A 25,681-nucleotide genomic window follows, 5' to 3' on the forward strand; every position below is an offset into this window, starting at 1 on the left:
AAAACCCTAAGTGCATGGCCCTTACAGCTGTTAGCTCCTCAAGTGACTAATGAAACTGATTTGATGATTGTAATGCTCTTTATCTCCTACCTGCCATATTCATGTACAGTGACCTACCATCTCCAAAATGCTGTTTTTTTTAAATTTATTTCAGTGTTTCAATGCCCGCTTGTATTTTCATACATATTGTCTGTATCCATTTACTTTTTGGGGTATCTGTGCCTATGATGAATTGGGAATATTTGCACTTGCAAGTAGAGTTAGTGGTAATATTCTTGTTCCTTATGTAATGTTTATTCTGTTCACTTTCTTACTAGGCACAATTAATCTTTTGTAGTCTGGGGAAAGAGTGGGTAATGTCTCTTCATGCTATGTGGGTAATATTGATTGTGTTTTTACTCAGATAGCGTGCAGGATTTTGACATGTTATAAGATAGGTGTTCTTGGGGCCATGCAAACTTGAGTCCTAATCAAGTAAATAAATAATCAGGCATTCATCATAAACTACTATCCACTATGTTTGCCTCTGAGAAACTGATGCTGTCGGAGCGAGGAATGCTCACTGATGCCTCTGCATTATCATGTTTGTATCTGCTCATGCTAATACACAAAATAGATCTCTTTGTGTTTTTCAGATATTTTAGCCACACGCTGAGGAGCAAGAGATTATTTTGAATACCCCTTGTCTGTTACCTTTCAAGACCTTCAGTTTCTAACATTTATTTTACATTTGTGCAAAACTGTGGTAATATTACATTTTGGAATTGATGTAATAGTGATTATTTTTCTAATTAGTTTTTCTTTTCTTTCCAGTGTAATGCAGACATCTCTCAGAGTGTATGTTCACTAAGTCTGGTATGCACATTGGTGGTTCTACTGTTGTGTTGGAAGAGAGAGCCTTCTAGGTAGGTTTTCCCACAAAAGAAAAGAAAACTAATTAGAAAATTATAACTTGAAACTTGTATATTTTGAGATAACGTATTGTTTCTGCATATGTAGACTGCTGCATGTGAAACAGCAGAACAGGTTACATTTCATGATATGTTAATGAGTGGATTGTCAAGACTAATAAAATGCATAATGTCACTGATCGATGCTTTTGAGATTGATCGTGCTTTTGCTAGGTGTCGCTGCACATGCTCAGTGTAGCAAAACAAGTACTTAGTTTATTTTCTACACTTCACTTCTACTGTTGTCTACACCTCACATCTTCAGTTTTGGGCAACAATGTGGTAATACTCTGTTCATTATGTAACATTTATTTCTTTTTATTTACTCATATAGTGTAATTTAGGAATATAATCTCCTAGGTGTTCTGGGCATTGGTATCCAGTGATGCATTATGCACACATCATGTGGGTTCCCTTTTCTGGACTTCAGATGCAGATCACTTGTATTTTAACTGTGTATCGTAAGACTGTATTATCTAATATATCTCTGTACTATATTGCAGCATTTGAAATGCACTTTTCTTATCCAGTACTCCTAGTATGAATTTAAGACTTTTACTCTGTAAAATATTTCATGCATGCCTACGCATCTGAGGTTTTATACTCATGTTTGATCTCAGTCCGTAACTCTGGAGATCATCTTAATATCTACACTTATTCTGTGCCCTGCAAACTTTAATCCTAGTCAGGTAACTACCTGGCAAGCATACATAACCAGCTGTTGCCCACTCTGACTTCACAAGACAAGTCAAATGCAGGCCAAGCAAGAAAGAAGACTAGCAGAAGTTTCTACGCCTTGCCTTACTTCGGACTGGTTTGCATCTGCACATTGCCCAATACAGTAAAACATAGGTTTCTTTCCCTCAGTTCTTCTTGCTGACACCTTGCTGAGCAACAGGTGATTTTGTATTCCTCTTGTGTGATACTACCCTCTCTGGACCTTTTTTTTCCCGGTAGATTTGTTTTATGTATTATGTTACTATGCTAATGTTATACTTAGTAATTCCTGTACTATTTACTTAATTATATATTCAGTTCTTGTTTTCTCTTTAATATAATGTAGAAGTATTATCTCATAGATTATGTGCTCTGCAAACTTTAGTCCTAATAAGGTAACTACAATCAAGGCATACACTGTAATCTGTAACCCTAAGTGCATGGCCCTTACAGCTGTTAGCTCCTCAAGTGACTAATGAAACTGACGGATGATTGTACGCTCTCCTTTACTTCGTCAGATTCGCCTATGTACAGGATCCACTATCTCCAAAATTTCTGTTTTTTTAAATTTATTTCAGTGTTTCTGCCCCATTATTTTCTATACATTGTCTGTATCTTTACTTCTTTTGGGCATTCAGTTTCTGGACAGAATTAATATTTGCACTTGGGCAACAGAGTGGTAATATTCTGTTCCTTATGTAATGTTTATTCTGTTCACTTTCTGGGCACAATTAATCTTTGTAGTCTGGGGAAAGAGTGGTAATGTTCTCTTCATTATGTAATATTGATTGTGTTTCTTTTACTCAGATAGCGTGATTTTGACATTTTATAAGATAGGTGTTCTGGGCCATGCAAACTTGAGTCCTAATCAAGTAAATAACACCCAGGCATTCATCATAAACTACTATCCACTGTGTTTGCCTCTGAGAAACGGATGCTGTCGGAGCGAGGAATGCTACTACTGGATGCCTCTGCATTATCATGTTTGTATCTGCTCATGCTAATACACAAAATAGGATCTCTTTTTGTTTTTCAGATATTTTACCGAAGAGGCTGAGGAGCAAGAGATTAATTTGAATACCCCTTGTCTGTTACCTTTTCAAGACCTTCAGTTTCTAATGATTTATTTTTACATTTGTGCAAAACTGTGGTAATATTACATTTTGGAATTGATGTAATAGTGATTATTTTTCTAATTAGTTTTTCTTTTCTTTTCCAGTGTAATGCAGACATCTCTCAGAGTGTATGTTCACTAAGTCTGGTATGCACATTGGTGGTTCTACTGTTGAGTTGGAAGAGAGAGCCTCTCTAGGTAGGTTTTCCTACAAAAGAAAAGAAAAAACTAATTAGAAAAATTATAACTTGAAACTTGTATATTTTGAGATAACGCATTGTTTCTGCATATGTAGACTGCTGCATGTGAAACAGCAGAACAGGTTACATTTCATGATATGTTAATGAGTGGATTGTCGAAGACTAATAAAAATGCATAATGTCACTGTTCGATGCTTTTTGAGATTGATCGTGCTTTTGCTAGGCGTCGTCCTGCCCATGCTCAGTGTAGCAAAACAAGTACTTAGTTTATTTTCTACACTTCACTTCTACTGTTGTCTACACCTCACATCTTCAGTTTTGGGCAACAATGTGGTAATACTCTGTTCATTATGTAACATTCATTTCTTTTTATTTACTCATATAGTGTAATTTAGGAATATAATCTCCTAGGTGTTCTGGGCATTGGTATCCAGTGATGCATTATGCACACATCATGTGGGTTCCCTTTTCTGGACTTCAGATGCAGATCACTTGTATTTTAACTGTGTATCGCATAAGACTGTATTATCTAATATATATGTGTACTATATTTCAGCATTTGAAATATACTTTTCTTATCCGGTCTCCCAGTATGAATTTAAGACTTTTACTCTGTAAAATATTTCATGGCCTCTACGTACCTCAGGTGTTATACTCATGTTTGATCTCAGTCCGTAACTCTGGAGATCATCTTAATATCTACACTTATTCTGTGCCCTGCAAACTTTAATCCTAGTCAGGTAACTACCTGGCAAGCATACATAACCAGCTGTTGCCCACTCTGACTTCACAAGACAAGTCAAATGCAGGCCAAGCAAGAAAGAAGACTAGCAGAAGTTTCTACGCCTTGCCTTACTGGACTGGTTTGCATCTGCACATTGCCCAATACAGTAAAACATAGGTTTCTTTCCCTCAGTTCTTCTTGCTGACACCTTGCTGAGCAACAGGTGATTTTGTATTCCTCTTGTGTGATACTACCCTCTCTGGACCTTTATTTCGCGGTAGATTTGTTTTATGTATTATGTTACTATGCTAATGTTATACTTAGTAATTCCTGTACTATTTACTTAATTATATATTCAGTTCTTGTTTTCTTTTAATATAATGTAGAAGTAATATCTCATAGATTATGTGCTCTGCAAACTTTAGTCCTAATAAGGTAACTACAATCAAGGCATACACTGTAATCTGTAACCCTAAGTGCATGGCCCTTACAGCTGTTAGCTCCTCAAGTGACTAATGAAACTGACGGATGATTGCACGCTCTCCTTTACTCGGGTCAGATTCGCCTCATGTACAGGATCCACTATCTCCAAAATTTCTGTTTTTTTTTTTAAATTTATTTCAGTGTTTCTGCCCCATTATTTTCTATACATTGTCTGTATCTTTACTTCTTTTGGGCATTCAGTTTCTGGACAGAATTAATATTTGCACTTGGGCAACAGAGTGGTAATATTCTGTTCCTTATGTAATGTTTATTCTGTTCACTTTCTGGGCACAATTAATCTTTGTAGTCTGGGGAAAGAGTGGTAATGTTCTCTTCATTATGTAATATTGATTGTGTTTCTTTTACTCAGATAGCGTGATTTTGACATTTTATAAGATAGGTGTTCTGGGCCATGCAAACTTGAGTCCTAATCAAGTAAATAACACCCAGGCATTCATCATAAACTACTATCCACTGTGTTTGCCTCTGAGAAACGGATGCTGTCGGAGCGAGGAATGCGACTACTGGATGCCTCTGCATTATCATGTTTGTATCTGCTCATGCTAATACACAAAATAGGATCTTTTTTTGTTTTTCAGATATTTTAGCCAATACATTGAGGAGCAAGAGATTATTTTGAATACCCCTTGTCTGTTACCTTTTCAAGACCTTCAGTTTCTACGCATTTATTTTTACATTTGTGCAAAACTGTGGTAATATTACATTTTGGAATTGATGTAATAGTGATTATTTTTCTAATTAGTTTTTCTTTTCTTTTCCAGTGTAATGCAGACATCTCTCAGAGTGTATGTTCACTAAGTCTGGTATGCACATTGGTGGTTCTACTGTTGAGTTGGAAGAGAGAGCCTCTCTAGGTAGGTTTTCCTACAAAAGAAAAGAAAAACTAATTAGAAAAAATTATAACTTGAAACTTGTATATTTTGAGATAACGCATTGTTTCTGCATATGTAGACTGCTGCATGTGAAACAGCAGAACAGGTTACATTTCATGATATGTTAATGAGTGGATTGTCGAAGACTAATAAAAATGCATAATGTCACTGTTCGATGCTTTTTGAGATTGATCGTGCTTTTGGTAGGCGTCGTCCTGCCCATGCTCAGTGTAGCAAAACAAGTACTTAGTTTATTTTCTACACTTCACTTCTACTGTTGTCTACACCTCACATCTTCAGTTTTGGGCAACAATGTGGTAATACTCTGTTCATTATGTAACATTCATTTCTTTTTATTTACTCATATAGTGTAATTTAGGAATATAATCTCCTAGGTGTTCTGGGCATTGGTATCCAGTGATGCATTATGCACACATCATGTGGGTTCCCTTTTCTGGACTTCAGATGCAGATCACTTGTATTTTAACTGTGTATCGTGTAAGACTGTATTATCTAATATATATGTGTACTATATTTCAGCATTTGAAATGCACTTTTCTTATCCGGTACTCCCAGTATGAATTTAAGACGTTTACTCTGTAAAATATTTCATGGCGTCTACGTACCTGAGGTTTTATACTCATGTTTGATCTCAGTCCGGTAACTCTGGAGATCATCTTAATATCTACACTTATTCTGTGCCCTGCAAACTTTAATCCTAGTCAGGTAACTACCTGGCAAGCATACATAACCAGCTGTTGCCCACTCTGACTTCACAAGACAAGTCAAATGCAGGCCAAGCAAGAAAGAAGACTAGCAGAAGTTTCTACGTCTTGCCTTACTTCGGACTGGTTTGCATCTGCACATTGCCCAATACAGTAAAACATAGGTTTCTTTCCCTCAGTTCTTCTTGCTGACACCTTGCTGAGCAACAGGTGATTTTGTATTCCTCTTGTGTGATACTACCCTCTCTGGACCTTTATTTCCGGTAGATTTGTTTTATGTATTATGTTACTATGCTAATGTTATACTTAGTAATTCCTGTACTATTTACTTAATTATATATTCAGTTCTTGTTTTCTCTTTAATATAATGTAGAAGTATTATCTCATAGATTATGTGCTCTGCAAACTTTAGTCCTAATAAGGTAACTACAATCAAGGCATACACTGTAATCTGTAACCCTAAGTGCATGGCCCTTACAGCTGTTAGCTCCTCAAGTGACTAATGAAACTGACGGATGATTGTACGTTCTCCTTTACTTCGGTCAGATTCGTCTATGTACAGGATCCACTATCTCTAAAATTTCTGGGTTTTTTTTAAATTTATTTCAGTGTTTCTGCCCCATTATTTTCTATACATTGTCTGTATCTTTACTTCTTTTGGGCATTCAGTTTCTGGACAGAATTAATATTTGCACTTGGGCAACAGAGTGGTAATATTCTGTTCCTTATGTAATGTTTATTCTGTTCACTTTCTGGGCACAATTAATCTTTGTAGTCTGGGGAAAGAGTGGTAATGTTCTCTTCATTATGTAATATTGATTGTGTTTCTTTTACTCAGATAGCGTGATTTTGACATTTTATAAGATAGGTGTTCTGGGCCATGCAAACTTGAGTCCTAATCAAGTAAATAACACCCAGGCATTCATCATAAACTACTATCCACTGTGTTTGCCTCTGAGAAACGGATGCTGTCGGAGCGAGGAATGCGACTACTGGATGCCTCTGCATTATCATGTTTGTATCTGCTCATGCTAATACACAAAATAGGAACTCTTTTTTGTTTTGCAGATATTTTAGCCAATACGCTGAGGAGCAAGAGATTATTTTGAATACCCCTTGTCTGTTACCTTTTCAAGACCTTCAGTTTCTGGGCATTTATTTTTACATTTGTGCAAAACTGTGGTAATATTACATTTTGGAATTGATGTAATAGTGATTATTTTTCTAATTAGTTTTTCTTTTCTTTTCCAGTGTAATGCAGACATCTCTCAGAGTGTATGTTCACTAAGTCTGGTATGCACATTGGTGGTTCTACTGTTGAGTTGGAAGAGAGAGCCTCTCTAGGTAGGTTTTCCTACAAAAGAAAAGAAAAACTAATTAGAAAAATTATAACTTGAAACTTGTATATTTTGAGATCACGACTTGTTTCTGCATATGTAGACTGCTGCATGTGAAACAGCAGAACAGGTTACATTTCATGATATGTTAATGAGTGGATTGTCGAAGACTAAAAAAATGCATAATGTCACTGATCGATGCTTTTGAGATTGATCGCTTTTGCTAGGTGTCGCCCTGCACATGCTCAGTGTAGCAAAACAAGTACTTAGTTTATTTTCTACACTTCACTTCTACTGTTGTCTACACCTCACATCTTCAGTTTTGGGCAACAATGTGGTAATACTCTGTTCATTATGTAACATTCATTTCTTTTTTTTACTCATATAGTGTAATTTAGGAATATAATCTCCTAGGTGTTCTGGGCATTGGTATCCAGTGATGCATTATGCACACATCATGTGGGTTCCCTTTTCTGGACTTCAGATGCAGATCACTTGTATTTTAACTGTGTATCGCATAAGACTGTATTATCTAATATATATGTGTACTATATTTCACCATTTGAAATATACTTTTCTTATCCGGTCTCCCAGTATGAATTTAAGACTTTTACTCTGTAAAATATTTCATGGCGCCTACGCATCTGAGGTTTTATACTCATGTTTGATCTCAGTCCGTACCTCTGGAGATCATCTTAATATCTACACTTATTCTGTGCCCTGCAAACTTTAATCCTAGTCAGGTAACTACCTGGCAAGCATACATAACCAGCTGTTGCCCACTCTGACTTCACAAGACAAGTCAAATGCAGGCCAAGCAAGAAAGAAGACTAGCAGAAGTTTCTACGTCTTGCCTTACTTCGGACTGGTTTGCATCTGCACATTGCCCAATACAGTAAAACATAGGTTTCTTTCCCTCAGTTCTTCTTGCTGACACCTTGCTGAGCAACAGGTGATTTTGTATTCCTCTTGTGTGATACTACCCTCTCTGGACCTTTATTTCCCGGGTAGATTTTTTTATGTATTATGTTACTATGCTAATGTTATACTTAGTAATTCCTGTACTATTTACTTAATTATATATTCAGTTCTTGTTTTCTCTTTAATATAATGTAGAAGTATTATCTCATAGATTATGTGCTCTGCAAACTTTAGTCCTAATAAGGTAACTACAATCAAGGCATACACTGTAATCTGTAACCCTAAGTGCATGGCCCTTACAGCTGTTAGCTCCTCAAGTGACTAATGAAACTGACGGATGATTGTACTCTCTCCTTTACTTCGGTCAGATTCGCTCATGTACAGGATCCACTATCTCCAAAATTTCTGGGTTTTTTTTAAATTTATTTCAGTGTTTCTGCCCCATTATTTTCTATACATTGTCTGTATCTTTACTTCTTTTGGGCATTCAGTTTCTGGACAGAATTAATATTTGCACTTGGGCAACAGAGTGGTAATATTCTGTTCCTTATGTAATGTTTATTCTGTTCACTTTCTGGGCACAATTAATCTTTGTAGTCTGGGGAAAGAGTGGTAATGTTCTCTTCATTATGTAATATTGATTGTGTTTCTTTTACTCAGATAGCGTGATTTTGACATTTTATAAGATAGGTGTTCTGGGCCATGCAAACTTGAGTCCTAATCAAGTAAATAACACCCAGGCATTCATCATAAACTACTATCCACTGTGTTTGCCTCTGAGAAACGGATGCTGTCGGAGCGAGGAATGCGACTACTGGATGCCTCTGCATTATCATGTTTGTATCTGCTCATGCTAATACACAAAATAGGATCTCTTTTTGTTTTTTAGATATTTTAGACCATACGCTGAGGAGCAAGAGATTATTTTGAATTCCCCTTGTATGTTACCTTTTCAAGACCTTCAGTTTCTGGGCATTTATTTTACATTTGTGCAAAACTGTGGTAATATTACATTTTGAATTGATGTAATAGTGATTATTTTTCTAATTAGTTTTTCTTTTCTTTCCAGTGTAATGCAGACATCTCTCAGAGTGTATGTTCACTAAGTCTGGTATGCACATTGGTGGTTCTACTGTTGAGTTGGAAGAGAGAGCCTCTCTAGGTAGGTTTTCCTACAAAAGAAAAGAAAACTAATTAGAAAAATTATAACTTGAAACTTGTATATTTTGAGATAACGCATTGTTTCTGCATATGTAGACTGCTGCATGTGAAACAGCAGAACAGGTTACATTTCATGATATGTTAATGAGTGGATTGTCAAGACTAATAAAATGCATAATGTCACTGATCGATGCTTTTTGAGATTGATCGTGCTTTTGCTAGGTGTCGCCTGCACATGCTCAGTGTAGCAAAACAAGTACTTAGTTTATTTTCTACACTTCACTTCTACTGTTGTCTACACCTCACATCTTCAGTTTTGGGCAACAATGTGGTAATACTCTGTTCATTATGTAACATTCATTTCTTTTTATTTACTCATATAGTGTAATTTAGGAATATAATCTCCTAGGTGTTCTGGGCATTGGTATCCAGTGATGCATTATGCACACATCATGTGGGTTCCCTTTTCTGGACTTCAGATGCAGATCACTTGTATTTTAACTGTGTATCGCGTAAAACTGTATTATCTAATGTATATGTGTACTATATTTCAGCATTTGAAATGCACTTTTCTTATCCGGTACTCCCAGTATGAATTTAAGACTTTTACTCTGTAAAATATTTCATGGCGTCTACGTACCTGAGGTTTTATACTCATGTTTGATCTCAGTCCGGTAACTCTGGAGATCATCTTAATATCTACACTTATTCTGTGCCCTGCAAACTTTAATCCTAGTCAGGTAACTACCTGGCAAGCATACATAACCAGCTGTTGCCCACTCTGACTTCACAAGACAAGTCAAATGCAGGCCAAGCAAGAAAGAAGACTAGCAGAAGTTTCTACGTCTTGCCTTACTTCGGACTGGTTTGCATCTGCACATTGCCCAATACAGTAAAACATAGGTTTCTTTCCCTCAGTTCTTCTTGCTGACACCTTGCTGAGCAACAGGTGATTTTGTATTCCTCTTGTGTGATACTACCCTCTCTGGACCTTTATTTCCGGTAGATTTGTTTTATGTATTATGTTACTATGCTAATGTTATACTTAGTAATTCCTGTACTATTTACTTAATTATATATTCAGTTCTTGTTTTCTCTTTAATATAATGTAGAAGTATTATCTCATAGATTATGTGCTCTGCAAACTTTAGTCCTAATAAGGTAACTACAATCAAGGCATACACTGTAATCTGTAACCCTAAGTGCATGGCCCTTACAGCTGTTAGCTCCTCAAGTGACTAATGAAACTGACGGATGATTGTACTCTCTCCTTTACTTCGGTCAGATTCGCTCATGTACAGGATCCACTATCTCCAAAATTTCTGTTTTTTTTTTAAATTTATTTCAGTGTTTCTGCCCCATTATTTTCGATACATTGTCTGTATCTTTACTTCTTTGGGCATTCAGTTTCTGGACAGAATTAATATTTGCACTTGGGCAACAGAGTGGTAATATTCTGTTCCTTATGTAATGTTTATTCTGTTCACTTTCTGGGCACAATTAATCTTTGTAGTCTGGGGAAAGAGTGGTAATGTTCTCTTCATTATGTAATATTGATTGTGTTTCTTTTACTCAGATAGCGTGATTTTGACATTTTATAAGATAGGTGTTCTGGGCCATGCAAACTTGAGTCCTAATCAAGTAAATAACACCCAGGCATTCATCATAAACTACTATCCACTGTGTTTGCCTCTGAGAAACGGATGCTGTCGGAGCGAGGAATGCGACTACTGGATGCCTCTGCATTATCATGTTTGTATCTGCTCATGCTAATACACAAAATAGGATCTCTTTTTGTTTTTCAGATATTTTAGCCAATACGCTGAGGAGCAAGAGATTATTTTGAATACCCCTTGTCTGTTACCTTTTCAAGACCTTCAGTTTCTACATTTATTTTTACATTTGTGCAAAACTGTGGTAATATTACATTTTGGAATTGATGTAATAGTGATTATTTTTCTAATTAGTTTTTCTTTTCTTTTCCAGTGTAATGCAGACATCTCTCAGAGTGTATGTTCACTAAGTCTGGTATGCACATTGGTGGTTCTACTGTTGAGTTGGAAGAGAGAGCCTCTCTAGGTAGGTTTTCCTACAAAAGAAAAGAAAAACTAATTAGAAAAATTATAACTTGAAACTTGTATATTTTGAGATCACGACTTGTTTCTGCATATGTAGACTGCTGCATGTGAAACAGCATAACAGGTTACATTTCATGATATGTTAATGAGTGGATTGTCGAAGACTAATAAAAATGCATAATGTCACTGATCGATGCTTTTTGAGATTGATCGTGCTTTTGCTAGGTGTCGCCCTGCACATGCTCAGTGTAGCAAAACAAGTACTTAGTTTATTTTCTACACTTCACTTCTACTGTTGTCTACACCTCACATCTTCAGTTTTGGGCAACAATGTGGTAATACTCTGTTCATTATGTAACATTCATTTCTTTTATTTACTCATATAGTGTAATTTAGGAATATAATCTCCTAGGTGTTCTGGGCATTGGTATCCAGTGATGCATTATGCACACATCATGTGGGTTCCCTTTTCTGGACTTCAGATGCAGATCACTTGTATTTTAACTGTGTATCATGTAAGACTGTATTATCTAATATATATGTGTACTATATTTCAGCATTTGAAATGCACTTTTCTTATCCGGTACTCCCAGTATGAATTTAAGACTTTTACTCTGTAAAATATTTCATGGCGTCTACGTACCTGAGGTTTTATACTCATGTTTGATCTCAGTCCGGTAACTCTGGAGATCATCTTAATATCTACACTTATTCTGTGCCCTGCAAACTTTAATCCTAGTCAGGTAACTACCTGGCAAGCATACATAACCAGCTGTTGCCCACTCTGACTTCACAAGACAAGTCAAATGCAGGCCAAGCAAGAAAGAAGACTAGCAGAAGTTTCTACGTCTTGCCTTACTTCAGACTGGTTTGCATCTGCACATTGCCCAATACAGTAAAACATAGGTTTCTTTCCCTCAGTTCTTCTTGCTGACACCTTGCTGAGCAACAGGTGATTTTGTATTCCTCTTGTGTGATACTACCCTCTCTGGACCTTTATTTCCCGGGTAGATTTGTTTTATGTATTATGTTACTATGCTAATGTTATACTTAGTAATTCCTGTACTATTTACTTAATTATATATTCAGTTCTTGTTTTCTCTTTAATATAATGTAGAAGTATTATCTCATAGATTATGTGCGCCCTGCAAACTTTAGTCCTAATAAGGTAACTACAATCAAGGCATACACTGTAATCTGTAACCCTAAGTGCATGGCCCTTACAGCTGTTAGCTCCTCAAGTGACTAATGAAACTGACGGATGATTGTACGTTCTCCTTTACTTCGGTCAGATTCGTCTATGTACAGGATCCACTATCTCCAAAATTTCTTTTTTTTTTTTTTAATTTATTTCAGTGTTTCTGCCCCATTATTTTCTATACATTGTCTGTATCTTTACTTCTTTTGGGCATTCAGTTTCTGGACAGAATTAATATTTGCACTTGGGCAACAGAGTGGTAATATTCTGTTCCTTATGTAATGTTTATTCTGTTCACTTTCTGGGCACAATTAATCTTTGTAGTCTGGGGAAAGAGTGGTAATGTTCTCTTCATTATGTAATATTGATTGTGTTTCTTTTACTCAGATAGCGTGATTTTGACATTTTATAAGATAGGTGTTCTGGGCCATGCAAACTTGAGTCCTAATCAAGTAAATAACACCCAGGCATTCATCATAAACTACTATCCACTGTGTTTGCCTCTGAGAAACGGATGCTGTCGGAGCGAGGAATGCGACTACTGGATGCCTCTGCATTATCATGTTTGTATCTGCTCATGCTAATACACAAAATAGGATCTCTTTTTGTTTTTCAGATATTTTAGCCAATACGCTGAGGAGCAAGAGATTATTTTGAATACCCCTTGTCTGTTACCTTTTCAAGACCTTCAGTTTCTAGGCATTTATTTTACATTTGTGCAAAACTGTGGTAATATTACATTTTGGAATTGATGTAATAGTGATTATTTTTCTAATTAGTTTTTCTTTTCTTTTCCAGTGTAATGCAGACATCTCTCAGAGTGTATGTTCACTAAGTCTGGTATGCACATTGGTGGTTCTACTGTTGAGTTGGAAGAGAGAGCCTCTCTAGGTAGGTTTTCCTACAAAAGAAAAGAAAACTAATTAGAAAAATTATAACTTGAAACTTGTATATTTTGAGATAACGATTGTTTCTGCTTATGTTGACTGCCGCCTGTGAAACAGGAGCACAGGTTACCTTTCATGATATGTTAATGAGTGGATTGTCAAGACTAATAAAATGCATAATGTGACTGAACAATGCTTTCTGAGATTGATCGTGCTTTTGCTAGGTGTCGCCCTGCACATGCTCAGTGTAGCAAAACAAGTACTTAGTTTATTTTCTACACTTCACTTCTACTGTTGTCTACACCTCACATCTTCAGTTTTGGGCAACAATGTGGTAATACTCTGTTCATTATGTAACATTCATTTCTTTTTATTTACTCATATAGTGTAATTTAGGAATATAATCTCCTAGGTGTTCTGGGCATTGGTATCCAGTGATGCATTATGCACACATCATGTGGGTTCCCTTTTCTGGACTTCAGATGCAGATCACTTGTATTTTAACTGTGTATCGCGTAAGACTGTATTATCTAATATATATGTGTACTATATTTCAGCATTTGAAATGCACTTTTCTTATCCGGTACTCCCAGTATGAATTTAAGACTTTTACTCTGTAAAATATTTCATGGCGTCTACGTACCTGAGGTTTTATACTCATGTTTGATCTCAGTCCGGTAACTCTGGAGATCATCTTAATATCTACACTTATTCTGTGCCCTGCAAACTTTAATCCTAGTCAGGTAACTACCTGGCAAGCATACATAACCAGCTGTTGCCCACTCTGACTTCACAAGACAAGTCAAATGCAGGCCAAGCAAGAAAGAAGACTAGCAGAAGTTTCTACGCTTTGCCTTACTTCGGACTGGTTTGCATCTGCACATTGCCCAATACAGTAAAACATAGGTTTCTTTCCCTCAGTTCTTCTTGCTGACACCTTGCTGAGCAACAGGTGATTTTGTATTCCTCTTGTGTGATACTACCCTCTCTGGACCTTTATTTCCGGTAGATTTGTTTTATGTATTATGTTACTATGCTAATGTTATACTTAGTAATTCCTGTACTATTTACTTAATTATATATTCAGTTCTTGTTTTCTCTTTAATATAATGTAGAAGTATTATCTCATAGATTATGTGCGCCCTGCAAACTTTAGTCCTAATAAGGTAACTACAATCAAGGCATACACTGTAATCTGTAACCCTAAGTGCATGGCCCTTACAGCTGTTAGCTCCTCAAGTGACTAATGAAACTGACGGATGATTGTAATGCTCTCCTTTACTTCGGTCATATTCGTCTATGTACAGGATCCACTATCTCCAAAATTTCTGGGTTTTTTTTAAATTTATTTCAGTGTTTCTGCCCCATTATTTTCTATACATTGTCTGTATCTTTACTTCTTTTGGGCATTCAGTTTCTGGACAGAATTAATATTTGCACTTGGGCAACAGAGTGGTAATATTCTGTTCCTTATGTAATGTTTATTCTGTTCACTTTCTGGGCACAATTAATCTTTGTAGTCTGGGGAAAGAGTGGTAATGTTCTCTTCATTATGTAATATTGATTGTGTTTCTTTTACTCAGATAGCGTGATTTTGACATTTTATAAGATAGGTGTTCTGGGCCATGCAAACTTGAGTCCTAATCAAGTAAATAACACCCAGGCATTCATCATAAACTACTATCCACTGTGTTTGCCTCTGAGAAACGGATGCTGTCGGAGCGAGGAATGCGACTACTGGATGCCTCTGCATTATCATGTTTGTATCTGCTCATGCTAATACACAAAATAGGATCTCTTTTTGTTTTTCAGATATTTTAGCCAATACGCTGAGGAGCAAGAGATTATTTTGAATACCCCTTGTCTGTTACCTTTTCAAGACCTTCAGTTTCTGGGCGCATTTATTTTACATTTGTGCAAAACTGTGGTAATATTACATTTTGGAATTGATGTAATAGTGATTATTTTTCTAATTAGTTTTTCTTTTCTTTTCCAGTGTAATGCAGACATCTCTCAGAGTGTATGTTCACTAAGTCTGGTATGCACATTGGTGGTTCTACTGTTGAGTTGGAAGAGAGAGCCTCTCTAGGTAGGTTTTCCTACAAAAGAAAAGAAAACTAATTAGAAAAATTATAACTTGAAACTTGTATATTTTGAGATCACGACTTGTTTCTGCATATGTAGACTGCTGCATGTGAAACAGCAGAACAGGTTACATTTCATGATATGTTAATGAGTGGATTGTCGAAGACTAATAAAATGCATAATGTCACTGATCGATGCTTTTGAGATTGATCGTGCTTTTGCTAGGTGTCGCCCTGCACATGCTCAGTGTAGCAAAACAAGTACTTAGTTTATTTTCTACACTTCACTTCTACTGTTGTCTACACCTCACATCTTCAGTTTTGGGCAACAATGTGGTAATACTCTGTTCATTATGTAACATTCATTTCTTTTTATTTACTCATATAGTGTAATTTAGGAATATAATCTCCTAGGTGTTCTGGGCATTGGTATCCAGTGATGCATTATGCACACATCATGTGGGTTCCCTTTTCTGGACTTCAGATGCAGATCACTTGTATTTTAACTGTGTATCGCGTAAAACTGTATTATCTAATGTATATGTGTACTATATTTCAGCATTTGAAATGCACTTTTCTTATCCGGTACTCCCAGTATGAATTTAAGACTTTTACTCTGTAAAATATTTCATGGCGACTACGCATCTGAGGTTTTATACTCATGTTTGATCTCAGTCCGGTAACTCTGGAGATCATCTTAATATCTACACTTATTCTGTGCCCTGCAAACTTTAATCCTAGTCAGGTAACTACCTGGCAAGCATACATAACCAGCTGTTGCCCACTCTGACTTCACAAGACAAGTCAAATGCAGGCCAAGCAAGAAAGAAGACTAGCAGAAGTTTCTACGACTTGCCTTACTGGACTGGTTTGCATCTGCACATTGCCCAATACAGTAAAACATAGGTTTCTTTCCCTCAGTTCTTCTTGCTGACACCTTGCTGAGCAACAGGTGATTTTGTATTCCTCTTGTGTGATACTACCCTCTCTGGACCTTTATTTCCCGGGTAGATTTGTTTTATGTATTATGTTACTATGCTAATGTTATACTTAGTAATTCCTGTACTATTTACTTAATTATATATTCAGTTCTTGTTTTCTCTTTAATATAATGTAGAAGTATTATCTCATAGATTATGTGCGCCCTGCAAACTTTAGTCCTAATAAGGTAACTACAATCAAGGCATACACTGTAATCTGTAACCCTAAGTGCATGGCCCTTACAGCTGTTAGCTCCTCAGGTGACTAATGAAACTGACGGATGATTGTACGTTCTCCTTTACTTCGGTCAGATTCGTCTATGTACAGGATCCACTATTTCCAAAATTTCTGTTTTTTTTTAAATTTATTTCAGTGTTTCTGCCCCATTATTTTCTATACATTGTCTGTATCTTTACTTCTTTTGGGCATTCAGTTTCTGGACAGAATTAATATTTGCACTTGGGCAACAGAGTGGTAATATTCTGTTCCTTATGTAATGTTTATTCTGTTCACTTTCTGGGCACAATTAATCTTTGTAGTCTGGGGAAAGAGTGGTAATGTTCTCTTCATTATGTAATATTGATTGTGTTTCTTTTACTCAGATAGCGTGATTTTGACATTTTATAAGATAGGTGTTCTGGGCCATGCAAACTTGAGTCCTAATCAAGTAAATAACACCCAGGCATTCATCATAAACTACTATCCACTGTGTTTGCCTCTGAGAAACGGATGCTGTCGGAGCGAGGAATGCGACTACTGGATGCCTCTGCATTATCATGTTTGTATCTGCTCATGCTAATACACAAAATAGGATCTTTTTTTGTTTTTCAGATATTTTAGCCAATACGTTGAGGAGCAAGAGATTATTTTGAATACCCCTTGTCTGTTACCTTTTCAAGACCTTCAGTTTCTGGGCATTTATTTTTACATTTGTGCAAAACTGTGGTAATATTACATTTTGGAATTGATGTAATAGTGATTATTTTTCTAATTAGTTTTTCTTTTCTTTTCCAGTGTAATGCAGACATCTCTCAGAGTGTATGTTCACTAAGTCTGGTGTGCACATTGGTGGTTCTACTGTTGAGTTGGAAGAGAGAGCCTCTCTAGGTAGGTTTTCCTACAAAAGAAAAGAAAAACTAATTAGAAAAATTATAACTTGAAACTTGTATATTTTGAGATAACGCATTGTTTCTGCATATGTAGACTGCTGCATGTGAAACAGCAGAACAGGTTACATTTCATGATATGTTAATGAGTGGATTGTCGAAGACTAATAAAATGCATAATGTCACTGATCGATGCTTTTTGAGATTGATCGTGCTTTTGCTAGGTGTCGCCCTGCACATGCTCAGTGTAGCAAAACAAGTACTTAGTTTATTTTCTACACTTCACTTCTACTGTTGTCTACACCTCACATCTTCAGTTTTGGGCAACAATGTGGTAATACTCTGTTCATTATGTAACATTCATTTCTTTTTATTTACTCATATAGTGTAATTTAGGAATATAATCTCCTAGGTGTTCTGGGCATTGGTATCCAGTGATGCATTATGCACACATCATGTGGGTTCCCTTTTCTGGACTTCAGATGCAGATCACTTGTATTTTAACTGTGTATCGCGTAAAACTGTATTATCTAATGTATATGTGTACTATATTTCAGCATTTGAAATGCACTTTTCTTATCCGGTACTCCCAGTATGAATTTAAGACTTTTACTCTGTAAAATATTTCATGGCGTCTACGTACCTGAGGTTTTATACTCATGTTTGATCTCAGTCCGGTAACTCTGGAGATCATCTTAATATCTACACTTATTCTGTGCCCTGCAAACTTTAATCCTAGTCAGGTAACTACCTGGCAAGCATACATAACCAGCTGTTGCCCACTCTGACTTCACAAGACAAGTCAAATGCAGGCCAAGCAAGAAAGAAGACTAGCAGAAGTTTCTACGTCTTGCCTTACTTCGGACTGGTTTGCATCTGCACATTGCCCAATACAGTAAAACATAGGTTTCTTTCCCTCAGTTCTTCTTGCTGACACCTTGCTGAGCAACAGGTGATTTTGTATTCCTCTTGTGTGATACTACCCTCTCTGGACCTTTATTTCCCGGGTAGATTTTTTTATGTATTATGTTACTATGCTAATGTTATACTTAGTAATTCCCGTACTATTTACTTAATTGTATATTCAGTTCTTGTTTTCTCTTTAATATAATGTAGAAGTATTATCTCATAGATTATGTGCGCCCTGCAAACTTTAGTCCTAATAAGGTAACTACAATCAAGGCATACACTGTAATCTGTAACCCTAAGTGCATGGCCCTTACAGCTGTTAGCTCCTCAAGTGACTAATGAAACTGACGGATGATTGTACGTTCTCCTTTACTTCGGTCATATTCGTCTATGTACAGGATCCACTATCTCCAAAATTTCTGTTTTTTTTTTAAATTTATTTCAGTGTTTCTGCCCCATTATTTTCTATACATTGTCTGTATCTTTACTTCTTTTGGGCATTCAGTTTCTGGACAGAATTAATATTTGCACTTGGGCAACAGAGTGGTAATATTCTGTTCCTTATGTAATGTTTATTCTGTTCACTTTCTGGGCACAATTAATCTTTGTAGTCTGGGGAAAGAGTGGTAATGTTCTCTTCATTATGTAATATTGATTGTGTTTCTTTTACTCAGATAGCGTGATTTTGACATTTTATAAGATAGGTGTTCTGGGCCATGCAAACTTGAGTCCTAATCAAGTAAATAACACCCAGGCATTCATCATAAACTACTATCCACTGTGTTTGCCTCTGAGAAACGGATGCTGTCGGAGCGAGGAATGCGACTACTGGATGCCTCTGCATTATCATGTTTGTATCTGCTCATGCTCCATACACAAAATAGGATCTCTTTTTTGTTTTTCAGATATTTTAGCCAATACGTTGAGGAGCAAGAGATTATTTTGAATACCCCTTGTCTGTTACCTTTTCAAGACCTTCAGTTTCTGGGCGCATTTATTTTTACATTTGTGCAAAACTGTGGTAATATTACATTTTGGAATTGATGTAATAGTGATTATTTTTCTAATTAGTTTTTCTTTTCTTTTCCAGTGTAATGCAGACATCTCTCAGAGTGTATGTTCACTAAGTCTGGTATGCACATTGGTGGTTCTACTGTTGAGTTGGAAGAGAGAGCCTCTCTAGGTAGGTTTTCCTACAAAAGAAAAGAAAACTAATTAGAAAAATTATAACTTGAAACTTGTATATTTTGAGATAACGCATTGTTTCTGCATATGTAGACTGCTGCATGTGAAACAGCAGAACAGGTTACATTTCATGATATGTTAATGAGTGGATTGTCAAGACTAATAAAATGCATAATGTCACTGATCGATGCTTTTGAGATTGATCGTGCTTTTGCTAGGTGTCGCTTGCACATGCTCAGTGTAGCAAAACAAGTACTTAGTTTATTTTCTACACTTCACTTCTACTGTTGTCTACACCTCACATCTTCAGTTTTGGGCAACAATGTGGTAATACTCTGTTCATTATGTAACATTCATTTCTTTTTATTTACTCATATAGTGTAATTTAGGAATATAATCTCCTAGGTGTTCTGGGCATTGGTATCCAGTGATGCATTATGCACACATCATGTGGGTTCCCTTTTCTGGACTTCAGATGCAGATCACTTGTATTTTAACTGTGTATCGTGTAAGACTGTATTATCTAATATATATGTGTACTATATTTCAGCATTTGAAATGCACTTTTCTTATCCGGTCTCCCAGTATGAATTTAAGACTTTTACTCTGTAAAATATTTCATGGCGTCTACGTACCTGAGGTTTTATACTCATGTTTGATCTCAGTCCGATAACTCTGGAGATCATCTTAATATCTACACTTATTCTGTGCCCTGCAAACTTTAATCCTAGTCAGGTAACTACCTGGCAAGCATACATAACCAGCTGTTGCCCACTCTGACTTCACAAGACAAGTCAAATGCAGGCCAAGCAAGAAAGAAGACTAGCAGAAGTTTCTACGTCTTGCCTTACTTCGGACTGGTTTGCATCTGCACATTGCCCAATACAGTAAAACATAGGTTTCTTTCCCTCAGTTCTTCTTGCTGACACCTTGCTGAGCAACAGGTGATTTTGTATTCCTCTTGTGTGATACTACCCTCTCTGGACCTTTATTTCCGGTAGATTTGTTTTATGTATTATGTTACTATGCTAATGTTATACTTAGTAATTCCTGTACTATTTACTTAATTATATATTCAGTTCTTGTTTTCTCTTTAATATAATGTAGAAGTATTATCTCATAGATTATGTGCGCTCTGCAAACTTTAGTCCTAATAAGGTAACTACAATCAAGGCATACACTGTAATCTGTAACCCTAAGTGCATGGCCCTTACAGCTGTTAGCTCCTCAAGTGACTAATGAAACTGACGGATGATTGTACGTTCTTCTTTACTCTGGTCAGATTCGCTATGTACAGGATCCACTATCTCCAAAATTTCTGTTTTTTTTTAATTTATTTCAGTGTTTCTGCCCCATTATTTTCTATACATTGTCTGTATCTTTACTTCTTTTGGGCATTCAGTTTCTGGACAGAATTAATATTTGCACTTGGGCAACAGAGTGGTAATATTCTGTTCCTTATGTAATGTTTATTCTGTTCACTTTCTGGGCACAATTAATCTTTGTAGTCTGGGGAAAGAGTGGTAATGTTCTCTTCATTATGTAATATTGATTGTGTTTCTTTTACTCAGATAGCGTGATTTTGACATTTTATAAGATAGGTGTTCTGGGCCATGCAAACTTGAGTCCTAATCAAGTAAATAACACCCAGGCATTCATCATAAACTACTATCCACTGTGTTTGCCTCTGAGAAACGGATGCTGTCGGAGCGAGGAATGCGACTACTGGATGCCTCTGCATTATCATGTTTGTATCTGCTCATGCTAATACACAAAATAGGATCTCTTTTTGTTTTTCAGATATTTTAGCCAATACGCTGAGGAGCAAGAGATTATTTTGAATACCCCTTGTCTGTTACCTTTTCAAGACCTTCAGTTTCTGGGCATTTAGTTTTACATTTGTGCAAAACTGTGGTAATATTACATTTTGGAATTGATGTAATAGTGATTATTTTTCTAATTAGTTTTTCTTTTCTTTTCCAGTGTAATGCAGACATCTCTCAGAGTGTATGTTCACTAAGTCTGGTATGCACATTGGTGGTTCTACTGTTGAGTTGGAAGAGAGAGCCTCTCTAGGTAGGTTTTCCTACAAAAGAAAAGAAAAACTAATTAGAAAAATTATAACTTGAAACTTGTATATTTTGAGATCACGACTTGTTTCTGCATATGTAGACTGCTGCATGTGAAACAGCATAACAGGTTACATTTCATGATGTGTTAATGAGTGGATTGTCGAAGACTAATAAAAATGCATAATGTCACTGTTCGATGCTTTTTGAGATTGATCGTGCTTTTGCTAGGTGTCGCCCTGCACATGCTCAGTGTAGCAAAACAAGTACTTAGTTTATTTTCTACACTTCACTTCTACTGTTGTCTACACCTCACATCTTCAGTTTTGGGCAACAATGTGGTAATACTCTGTTCATTATGTAACATTCATTTCTTTTTATTTACTCATATAGTGTAATTTAGGAATATAATCTCCTAGGTGTTCTGGGCATTGGTATCCAGTGATGCATTATGCACACATCATGTGGGTTCCCTTTTCTGGACTTCAGATGCAGATCACTTGTATTTTAACTGTGTATCGTAAGACTGTATTATCTAATATATATGTGTACTATATTTCAGCATTTGAAATGCACTTTTCTTATCCGGTCTCCCAGTATGAATTTAAGACTTTTACTCTGTAAAATATTTCATGGCGTCTACGTATCTGAGGTTTTATACTCATGTTTGATCTCAGTCCGATAACTCTGGAGATCATCTTAATATCTACACTTATTCTGTGCCCTGCAAACTTTAATCCTAGTCAGGTAACTACCTGGCAAGCATACATAACCAGCTGTTGCCCACTCTGACTTCACAAGACAAGTCAAATGCAGGCCAAGCAAGAAAGAAGACTAGCAGAAGTTTCTACGTCTTGCCTTACTGGACTGGTTTGCATCTGCACATTGCCCAATACAGTAAAACATAGGTTTCTTTCCCTCAGTTCTTCTTGCTGACACCTTGCTGAGCAACAGGTGATTTTGTATTCCTCTTGTGTGATACTACCCTCTCTGGACCTTTATTTCCCAGGTAGATTTGTTTTATGTATTATGTTACTATGCTAATGTTATACTTAGTAATTCCTGTACTATTTACTTAATTATATATTCAGTTCTTGTTTTCTCTTTAATATAATGTAGAAGTATTATCTCATAGATTATGTGCGCCCTGCAAACTTTAGTCCTAATAAGGTAACTACAATCAAGGCATACACTGTAATCTGTAACCCTAAGTGCATGGCCCTTACAGCTGTTAGCTCCTCAAGTGACTAATGAAACTGACGGATGATTGTACGTTCTCCTTTACTTCGGTCAGATTCATCTATGTACAGGATCCACTATCTCCAAAATTTCTGGGTTTTTTTTAAATTTATTTCAGTGTTTCTGCCCCATTATTTTCTATACATTGTCTGTATCTTTACTTCTTTTGGGCATTCAGTTTCTGGACAGAATTAATATTTGCACTTGGGCAACAGAGTGGTAATATTCTGTTCCTTATGTAATGTTTATTCTGTTCACTTTCTGGGCACAATTAATCTTTGTAGTCTGGGGAAAGAGTGGTAATGTTCTCTTCATTATGTAATATTGATTGTGTTTCTTTTACTCAGATAGCGTGATTTTGACATTTTATAAGATAGGTGTTCTGGGCCATGCAAACTTGAGTCCTAATCAAGTAAATAACACCCAGGCATTCATCATAAACTACTATCCACTGTGTTTGCCTCTGAGAAACGGATGCTGTCGGAGCGAGGAATGCGACTACTGGATGCCTCTGCATTATCATGTTTGTATCTGCTCATGCGCAATACACAAAATAGGATCTCTTTTTTGTTTTTCAGATATTTTAGCCAATACGTTGAGGAGCAAGAGATTATTTTGAATACCCCTTGTCTGTTACCTTTTCAAGACCTTCAGTTTCTGGGCACATTTATTTTTACATTTGTGCAAAACTGTGGTAATATTACATTTTGGAATTGATGTAATAGTGATTATTTTTCTAATTAGTTTTTCTTTTCTTTTCCAGTGTAATGCAGACATCTCTCAGAGTGTATGTTCACTAAGTCTGGTATGCACATTGGTGGTTCTACTGTTGAGTTGGAAGAGAGAGCCTCTCTAGGTAGGTTTTCCTACAAAAGAAAAGAAAAACTAATTAGAAAAATTATAACTTGAAACTTGTATATTTTGAGATCACGACTTGTTTCTGCATATGTAGACTGCTGCATGTGAAACAGCAGAACAGGTTACATTTCATGATATGTTAATGAGTGGATTGTCAAGACTAATAAAATGCATAATGTCACTGATCGATGCTTTTGAGATTGATCGTGCTTTTGCTAGGTGTCGCTTGCACATGCTCAGTGTAGCAAAACAAGTACTTAGTTTATTTTCTACACTTCACTTCTACTGTTGTCTACACCTCACATCTTCAGTTTTGGGCAACAATGTGGTAATACTCTGTTCATTATGTAACATTCATTTCTTTTATTTACTCATATAGTGTAATTTAGGAATATAATCTCCTAGGTGTTCTGGGCATTGGTATCCAGTGATGCATTATGCACACATCATGTGGGTTCCCTTTTCTGGACTTCAGATGCAGATCACTTGTATTTTAACTGTGTATCGTAAGACTGTATTATCTAATATATATGTGTACTATATTTCAGCATTTGAAATGCACTTTTCTTATCCGTACTCCCAGTATGAATTTAAGACTTTACTCTGTAAAATATTTCATGGCGCCTACGCATCTGAGGTTTTATACTCATGTTTGATCTCAGTCCGTAACTCTGGAGATCATCTTAATATCTACACTTATTCTGTGCCCTGCAAACTTTAATCCTAGTCAGGTAACTACCTGGCAAGCATACATAACCAGCTGTTGCCCACTCTGACTTCACAAGACAAGTCAAATGCAGGCCAAGCAAGAAAGAAGACTAGCAGAAGTTTCTACGACTTGCCTTACTGACTGGTTTGCATCTGCACATTGCCCAATACAGTAAAACATAGGTTTCTTTCCCTCAGTTCTTTCTTGCTGACACCTTGCTGAGCAACAGGTGATTTTATATTCCTCTTGTGTCATACTACCCTCTCTGGACCTTTATTTCCGGTAGATTTGTTTTATGTATTATGTTACTATGCTAATGTTATACTTAGTAATTCCTGTACTATTTACTTAATTATATATTCAGTTCTTGTTTTCTCTTTAATATAATGTAGAAGTATTATCTCATAGATTATGTGCGCCCTGCAAACTTTAGTCCTAATAAGGTAACTACAATCAAGGCATACACTGTAATCTGTAACCCTAAGTGCATGGCCCTTACAGCTGTTAGCTCCTCAAGTGACTAATGAAACTGACGGATGATTGTACGCTCTCCTTTACTCGGTCAGATTCGCCTATGTACAGGATCCACTATCTCCAAAATTTCTGTTTTTTTAAATTTATTTCAGTGTTTCTGCCCCATTATTTTCTATACATTGTCTGTATCTTTACTTCTTTTGGGCATTCAGTTTCTGGACAGAATTAATATTTGCACTTGGGCAACAGAGTGGTAATATTCTGTTCCTTATGTAATGTTTATTCTGTTCACTTTCTGGGCACAATTAATCTTTGTAGTCTGGGGAAAGAGTGGTAATGTTCTCTTCATTATGTAATATTGATTGTGTTTCTTTTACTCAGATAGCATGATTTTGACATTTTATAAGATAGGTGTTCTGGGCCATGCAAACTTGAGTCCTAATCAAGTAAATAACACCCAGGCAGTCATCATAAACTACTATCCACCTTATAGTTTTGCCTCTCTGAGAAACGGATGCTGGTACTTGAGCGAGGAATGCTAATTACTGGATGCTTTTCCTTGCATTATCATATGTTTGTATCTGCTCATAATGCGCACACAATGCAACAGGATCTCTTTTGTAAGTTTTCAGACATTTTTACCCAATAATGCTGAGGAGCAAGAGATTATTTTGAATAC

At 36.3% G+C, this 25,681-nt stretch overlaps 1 long non-coding RNA gene across 1 annotated transcript; it reads left to right on the top strand.

Moving 5' to 3' along the window:
- The first annotated feature begins 2,857 nt into the window (after window positions 1-2,857).
- LOC122795015 lies at window positions 2,858-23,753 on the top strand. The gene is made up of 11 exons (XR_006363719.1): window positions 2,858-2,979; window positions 4,971-5,063; window positions 7,058-7,150; window positions 9,134-9,226; window positions 11,212-11,304; window positions 13,300-13,392; window positions 15,385-15,477; window positions 17,468-17,560; window positions 19,559-19,651; window positions 21,637-21,729; window positions 23,725-23,753. It is a non-coding gene; the product is annotated as an uncharacterized LOC122795015 (long non-coding RNA).
- Window positions 23,754-25,681: the final 1,928 nt, after the last annotated feature.

This window comes from Protopterus annectens, chromosome 1.part0 (assembly GCF_019279795.1).
Source record: "Protopterus annectens isolate FY-2018-M chromosome 1.part0, PAN1.0, whole genome shotgun sequence".
In the NCBI taxonomy this organism is placed as follows: Eukaryota; Metazoa; Chordata; order Ceratodontiformes; family Protopteridae; genus Protopterus; species Protopterus annectens.